The sequence below is a fragment of the Gossypium arboreum genome, chromosome 3 (genome assembly GCF_025698485.1).
Source record: "Gossypium arboreum isolate Shixiya-1 chromosome 3, ASM2569848v2, whole genome shotgun sequence".
In the NCBI taxonomy this organism is placed as follows: Eukaryota; Viridiplantae; Streptophyta; class Magnoliopsida; order Malvales; family Malvaceae; genus Gossypium; species Gossypium arboreum.
Window position 1 is genome coordinate 138,156,642 of NC_069072.1, and position 8,425 is coordinate 138,165,066.

The window sequence follows — 8,425 nt, forward strand, 5'->3', positions numbered from 1 at the left end:
AAGAATGATAATAAACAGATTGAACCGAAAATCTAAACATATCAAATGAACCGATAATTTAACCTATTCAACTATAGATCTGATTCTAAAAACATGATTTAAAAGCCTTATTTTTACACAACACGTGAAATGTAACATAGGCGTTTTAGGAGTTGAAACGTTGAAGTAAACGATTGAATGGATCAATGGTAGGAAGTCAGTGTAATGCATCTTTTTAGCTCAGATGTTGCTGTCAAACACAAAAACTTCAGTTTCAGTACCTCATGATGTGCATTCATGCTGTATATCTTCATGTACACTTCTCAATGGGTCCATTATTAATTTATTAACTTTTTCTTCCTTTTAAAAAACAAATGTTTTTAATAATTAAATTTAAATAAAATTATTCTATTTTGCGTTTTTTATCATATTAATACTGAAGAGGAAAAAAATGTCATGCTTATTATTTTATAAAATTATATGTAATTTGACATTTTTCGATTCAAATTGAGCTGTTTAATTTTCTAATTTTCAATTGTTTTGGTTCAACTAATCAATTTAGTTTAGTTAGACCTAAAAAATAAAAAAATAAAAATTGAAATTTGACCCAATTCAAGTCAACTTAATGACGGGATCAAACTAGTATGAAATATACTTTTTTATTATTATTGTTTGGTATTCCGATATTTGATATTTACATTAAGCTTCAATTATATTCAGACTCAAGTTATATCGGAGGGGAAAAAAATTCTTCTAACATTATTGTTTTTAACTACAATATTCAAACTTAAGACTTTATTTAAGAAACATCAAGCTTCTTTTCTGCTTGACCCAATAAATATTTATTGAAATTATTATTAATTTTATCTTATACCTTTAAAATTTAATAATAATAATAATAATAATAAAAGAAGAAAAATGGTGGGATGGTGACACTTGCATCCAATTACTTGTGCTGTGTAGGGTCTCATAGTATTTGTAGGACTATGGTGTTCTAAACCATCAACACATATAATAACTACAAATGTCGGCTGCAAAACAAAATAAAAAATCGAAAAATAAATGTCAGTCAAATTCGAGTTTTCATCTTTTCTATTTAAACTCTAAATAATTGACATATAATCTGAATAATAGAACATATGTATTGAGGATGCTAATGGCATGAATGTCATAAAAATTACAACAAATTGAGCATAGCTAATCACAAACTTCTTACCATGGATCTTTCACACTTCTATTATTATTATTATTATTATTATTATTATTATTATTATAGAGGTAATTGAACTTAGTAATTTATATTTACTTAGTGTCTAAATTTTTTGTCATATGTCAAAATGTAAGGCTGTCACGTGTCATTATACTATTGATTATTAGTAGCATGTCAATGTATTTTAATAATGCTAGTCAGGTACCTAAAAAAAGGTACCAAGTTAGTTTATGATTTTTAAGTTTAAGTACTGGTTAGGTCTAAAAGAAATTTAGCTACCAAGTATATATAAATTGCCAAATTTAGGTACCTTGTAGAAACTTAAGATATTAAGGTAAAGGAAAAAAAAAATTGTAGAAGAGACAAAATATATTTAATAATCAAGGGTGAAGTCGAGAATTTGGTATTGAGTTTTCAAAGGTAAATTTTTTGTCTAAAAAGGGGTTTAAATTGAATACTTGATGATTACAAGGGACTAATATTGAAATTATTCTATTTAACGAGCCAAGACCCTTGATGACCTCCTTAGCTACACCTAGATTTATTCATGGGTTGGATTAGCCATTCAGGCTCGAAAACTTGTGCAAAATTTGAGAGAATTTGAGTAAAAATATTAGGCCCAAAAAATGAGCTTATTAAAAAAATAAGCCCATTTAAAATATGAGTCAAATTCAAGTTTAAACATTCAAGACTTAAGCTCGACTCATTTAAAAAATTGGCCCATTTAAAATTTGGTGCTTTTCAAATTTAGCTTTAACTTTTATATCTCTTGTCAATTTTACTTTTATTTTTTTAAAGCTAATTTTGACTATTAACCTTTCAAAAAGAGCAAAATTGCTTTCTTTTAACGTAAATAATGACTAAAATATTAGTCACCTAACTTTAGAGTAAATTCTATTTTGATCAACTAACTTCAAAAATTTTTAATTTCATCACTAATATTTTTAAAATTTAAAATTTTAGTGACTCATAGTTAAATATTTAACGGACAGCTAACAGGGCCTATTTTTGGTTTAATAAAACTTTAGCCTCCGAATCATGAACAATGGGAGGAGAAACAGAAAAACTTAACATTGAAAATGGAATCAATTGTTTAAGCTTGAGCTAAATTAAAGTGCAAAAAGCTCAACATTATTTCAATTGCGATGGAAAATAAGTATAAATTTAATGACGAAAATACTATATGTCCATAAAAGGGTCACATTTAACAAAAATAACAATAAAAAGACATTAAAAAAAATACATCCATTGAATTTCAGCTCCAAAACAAGTGGCAAATTTGTTTATCTTTTACCATGCAGCTTTCCACGATATATATCAAGAAAGATACGACGTCGGAGATGAATCATATCTTTTTGTGTAAAAGGGAAGAAATCACCATGCGTTAGACAATCACCATATTTCATCACGAATACTCTACAATCAATCGAGCTTTAGTTGTAGTAAAAGAAATGAAAAAAAAATATTGTAAGATAATAAGTAAATAAAATATAGAAAACTTGTAAGTTTTGAAAGATGAATTCTTACTTTTCTTGCTTTGGGATATCAGTACGCACTACAAATGGCCATTCATCTGCATCATTATAATCAAACTCTGGCAGTAGATAGTTTGTGAACCACTGTAATATTATTTGTTTTTCGACATTATTAGACATTATCCGACAAGATGGTATCGGATCTAACCATGAAATCTTCTTCTCTCTGGTATCGACACAAAAAAGAACCCAATGCGCTGATAAACACATTGGTAGAAACAACTACAAAAACAAATAAAGAAAAAGAATTACAGTTAGATAATGATTTAAGTCCAAATTACATCACAAGCTACAATGATGAAAATTTGAGCTTACTTTATGGACCCCTCTTAACTTCTTAGCTTTAAACCAAGCTAATACTTCATCTTCTAATTTGGATCCTTGTATTAAGCAAGTCTGGTAATTGCAAAATATACAGGTTAAATGTTACTCTCTTTATATAATTTTATACAATATACTAATAATTTTATTTTAAAATACCAATAATTTTTGGCAAGATAAAAATTCTTACAGCTATTTGAGGATCAAACGAATAATGTTTGATTTATACATTTGGATATTTGTCGGATCTCTTCTTAAGCAATTTAAAAAAAACATTAACGACCTGCACATAACATTAATAATTAATATCATTAGCATATCTTCAATCAAAATATTAAATTGTAGAACTATTAACTTTGAAGATGAGTAAAACGTAACACTAATTATATTATAAAAATGATACCAATATAAGAATTTAAAAACTAATTTATGGCTCAATTACGTAATAAGTAATTACCGAATCATTGATATAGTACTCTATTAGTGTTTTATCACAATGAGGCACCATGAGTAGAGGTGTTAGTTTCTCGCCCATTAATTTAAATTCCTTGTCTCGTCCGATCTATTTTCTGTGAAAAGTAAATTTTATTAAATAGTTAAATTTCCGTGAAGCATAAACTCTAATATATATAGTTAGATTATAATGGTCACTTCTTATTATGAGATTAACTAATTAAAACTAGCAACATACCCGCTTAACTCACTCGTTTCCCATCTATTTAATCGTTTTTTCTCCTTGTTTGTAAAGCTTGAGACTAAATACGTCCGAACATCCTATAAGAACAAGAAAATAAAATTCATAATGTAAGAACACTAATATGCATAAAAAAATTGAAATAAAGTATGAACCTCTCTATACCATGACCTTTGCTCCCTCAATGTTGTCTCATCATCAGACTCGGAAGATGAGCTTTGAAACTCATCCAATTGATTAGTGTTGAATGATGGTTCGTCATTTGGAATTTCGATTGCGGCAGCAATGTTTCTTCCATGATTTGGTTCTGAATCAGGAAATTTTGCTTAACAATGGAGTCAGCCAGTGCCAAATGTTAAAGGAAACCATTGTTTAAGTAGTTTTGGATTTGTCTCCACCACTAGTTTCTCCATAAGAACTTACTTCCTATTGACGATTCCAACCTATCTCGATTGCGAACCGAAGCTTCCATGATCTCTGCTTTTTCACCAACAGACTCTGAAGAAGAACATTGTGGCTCCATCCAATTGTCAAAAGATAGATTACCATCTGGCATTTCAACAGTTCAATTGATACCAATTTTAAGTAGCAAAACAGATAATAATGGCAAGTATGGTTCAAATACCATTTTTGTTGAAATCACTAGCAATGTCTCCATTACTACTAGCTTTTTCATGATTCCGGTTTTTGAAAACTTTTACAGTAGAAGTGCCATTCTCTTCCACCTTTCTTTTCCTTTTATCCTGTGAAATGAAAATGCATTAATGTAATTCAATCTTTTGAAATTCTTAGCCATGTTGCTGTAAAAAGAATTCAATGGATATTAGTACCATATTTTGCATGGGTTCATGATGTTCTCCATCATCTGTGATAGAAAATGAATTCATATTGGTGAAAACTTGATGTAACTCTAAAAAGTAGACCCTCCATTGAAGTGTAGGAAAATAGGATGATAAACTCTAGCTAAATAAACGGGTTTAAACAAAGTCAAAGTTAGACTTACTTTCTTTTGTAGATTCCAACCAATTTTGACTGCATACCAAAGCTTCCATGCTCTCAGGGTCCAATCTACTGTAGGCTGGATTTCTGGTCATAGCACTAATATGCGAACATGGTGCGGAAACTGATACTGGGATTGCGAGGAAATCACGAGCCATCTTTGCAAGTGTAGGGAACCTTTGAGAATTAACACGCCACCAACCAAGTATGTCTGCATCCGAGGGAAGCAAAGTCTCTTCTAAGTAACAATCAAGCTCTGACTTCTGTGAAGCCACCACTTTAACATTGCTTGGAGATGCAAATTTACTGAAGTAGCTCACAATACAATCATTTGTGGTCTCTGTTGTTAAAGAATTGGAATCAATCAAGACCGAAGATGATGCACTCAGATTTTTGGCTTCATTAGCATACTCAAAGTAAACATCCACGAGAACTTTACGAAATCTTATCAGCTTTATCATATTTTCAAGATCATAGGTCTCATTACATGAGGATCTAAACTTTAACCTTGGATCAAGAGTAGCTGCAATAGTGAAAGCCACATTACATAAGCTCCAATAGTTGTCAAATTTCCTCTTCATCAAATTAATAAACGGATGATTGCTCTTTTTTAGTTGACCAAATTCCTCATACATGTTGCAGAGCTTTGGGAAGTACAAATTTGCAGTAAGGGATTGAGTTCCTTTGATATCATCAAAACATTTGAAACAACTTTGTAGAGTTACTGCCTTCTCCCATTCCTCCATTGATAGGTTCAACATAAAATTGTAATCAATTTGCTCTAGCTTACAAAATATTTCTCTTGATCTCAAGGCACTATCAAGTATGTCAGAGTCTGATTCCGGCTTGAAAGAAAGATCATCCCATGATTTCCCACCTTGTAGCTTCACTTGTTTTGCAGCTTCTTGAAAGTTCAGTTTTCCATGTGTTGTTTCAGTGACATATTCAATGGACTTCCTTAACTTTGAAAGTATGCCATCCATATCACGAAACCCATCCTCAAGAAGCGTGAAACTGATGAACCAATGAGTTGAAGAAAGGGAGCCCTGCTCACTAACACAATTTTCCTTTATCTGATGGATCATGCCATCATTCAGAAAAGAGTTATCGACAGTTATGGAACATACTTTCCTACTTATATTCCACTTCGAAACAAAGCTCCGAATAATTCCACCTACGACCTTTGTGTCATATATATGCTCTAAATTCCTCAAGCCAAGAATCTTCATTTTTGGTTCCCAACCATCATCAATAAAATGTGCTATCAAACAACAATATGCAGTCTTTCCATGATTGTTCTTCCACAAACTTAGTGTCAAATTTAATTTACAAGCAAGCCGATCAAAATACAATTGAAGCTTCTTTTTCTCTTCTTTATAGATCTGATTTATGTAAAATAAAATTTCTTTCAATTGAAACTCAAACCCGGGCTGCATATCTTTCACAAAATTCTTGAAGAATTCTTGATCAACCATATCTAATGGAGATCGATGCTTAATAATCATTTTTGCAAGTTTGAAGCAACTCCTTTCTTTATCAAACGTGGAGCTTCTTTCATTTGTATAAGCTGGAAATATCAACTGCCTTTCTTGATTTTGTTTTTTCTTTGCTGGACATCTGTCCAAGTGGTTTTTCAAGTGTGTGGTTCCACTCTTGATTGACCCTGTACACTCCTTACGGCAATCTTTACATCTGGCTACTTGTTTTCCTTTTACTTCAAACCTATCAAAGTGCTCCCAAACCGCAGACCACAACTTTCTCTGTTTATTTCGTTTTGCTTTCACAGGGTCATCATTGAAAATAATCTATGAAAAATGAGAATAATAAGCCATGTATATTATTTTATATGATTTCAATATTTCATCCGCCGAAAAATCTATTTGATATTCTTGCATACAATGTTTAAGCAAACAATATTAATACAATGTCCAAAAGATATTCTACCAATAATGTAAATAAGGTAACTAAATTTATTGTGGAATTAATTTTACTTAAGATACATTCTTGATGTAGCTTTCTCGTTGAGGGTTTCTATGAAAATAATTAAGTAAAAAAATAGATTTTCAGTTTAGACAGATTAGATGGATGTGTATCTAAAACATGGATAATTGATGTTTTAAAATAATAAAAATAACATTGTCATAGAGAAATTAAAAGATAATAAATAAATCAACATGTCAACATTAACAAGGAAGAATAAATAATTACCTTGTTATATGGCCCTTCTAGTGTGTTGAAAGGAGCTGCAACAACCTTTGATGAAGAATGTATAGGAATGGGCGAGTTACAATTAGGAATCACCCCCTTCTAAAAGCAAATGTTATTATATATTAGATCCATAAATGTCAATCTATGATTAATTCAGTGTTGAAATAATATAAGAATATATAAAGTAATGTAATTACCTGCTCAATATGCCCATTTATTTCTTTTGCATGAACGTCCCGTGCTTCTTCAGCTATTTCCAATGTCCTTGTTGTGTTTGAAGATGTTGGAATGTTTGAAATGACTTCTTCTTGAAACCTAAATTGGGTGCCTTGAACCTTTACTGTTACAAACTTTGTCTTCATAAGTTTCCAATCATTGAAGATATTAAGAGCCAAAGATTTTGATTTTTCACTCTCAGTTATAGGCCAATAAAATTCTACTCCATAAACATCATTACTTGTGTAGCAATTTTGTAGACAGATTGCAACAGCAACATCTATGTTATAATACTTTGGCCCTATGGGATATGAGTAGTCTAGTTTGTCAAGCTTAATAGATGGTTCAAAATGGTAGCCGTCCCTTGATTTAAGTGCTTTGTCAATAATGGATTTCGTATCAATTTTACATGAATTTATAAACCGATAAGCATTCCAATCTTTCACATAACAATAACTACTTTGGATTAAAAAAGTATGTTTCTTGTTTGGATCTGACATTGTTTCATTCATATCATTGGTCTTAGAAGTCCGTGTTAAAGCCAATGGAAGCTCATATCTATAACATAAATGTTTTAGTATGTCATATATCTCAGCAAGTGCAGCTAATCGGTTCAATGTCAAACCCTGTAAAATTATTAAATAAGAAGCAATTATCACAAATAAAATTTGAAATAACACTCTGAACAAAATGAATTTTAACTTTGTACTTTTAATTTGATAAAGATAATTTGAAAGGTGATTTTTTCCTGTCAATTACTCGTAATTTTAAACAAATTAAAAACATAATGTCATAATTATACTTAAATAAATTTAATTCTTTCCTATATAAAGATGTATTCATAAGACAAGTTGTATTGAGCCAAAATAAAATAAAATTGAAAGCTGATTCAGGTGAAATCTAAAGTTCTTGAAATAGCTAATTTTATTATTTTTAAAATTAAAATATGATTATATTAATATTAATATTTTTATAATTAAATTTAAATAAAATTATACTTTATTATAAAAAATTAATTCAAGCGGCCTGACCCAAATGCAATTAAACATGTACAAAAATAGGGTATTTGCTTAAACTTGGATAACGTAAGTTTTAATCAAGACGAGATAACCTGAATTAAAACTTTTAATAATAAAATCAATAAGTTTTTATTAAAATTTAATTTAAAATACAAATATTAATATATTATAATTACTTTTGGTATAATAAAATATACTAATTGACTTGGCCTAACCTGAATAAGCTTAGGTACAAGAGTTTTAA

At 29.9% G+C, this 8,425-nt stretch overlaps 2 long non-coding RNA genes across 2 annotated transcripts; both read right to left on the reverse strand.

Moving 5' to 3' along the window:
• Positions 1–2,320: 2,320 nt before the first annotated feature.
• LOC128290679 (uncharacterized) lies at positions 2,321–3,120 on the reverse strand. Its single transcript, XR_008280467.1, has 3 exons — positions 3,040–3,120; positions 2,717–2,946; positions 2,321–2,605 (listed from the first exon to the last, which is right to left on the reverse strand). It is a non-coding gene; the product is annotated as an uncharacterized LOC128290679 (long non-coding RNA).
• A 19-nt stretch (positions 3,121–3,139) lies between these two features.
• LOC128290680 (uncharacterized) lies at positions 3,140–4,270 on the reverse strand. Its single transcript, XR_008280468.1, has 4 exons — positions 3,905–4,270; positions 3,737–3,819; positions 3,503–3,614; positions 3,140–3,328 (listed from the first exon to the last, which is right to left on the reverse strand). It is a non-coding gene; the product is annotated as an uncharacterized LOC128290680 (long non-coding RNA).
• Between the last annotated feature and the right edge of the window lie 4,155 nt (positions 4,271–8,425).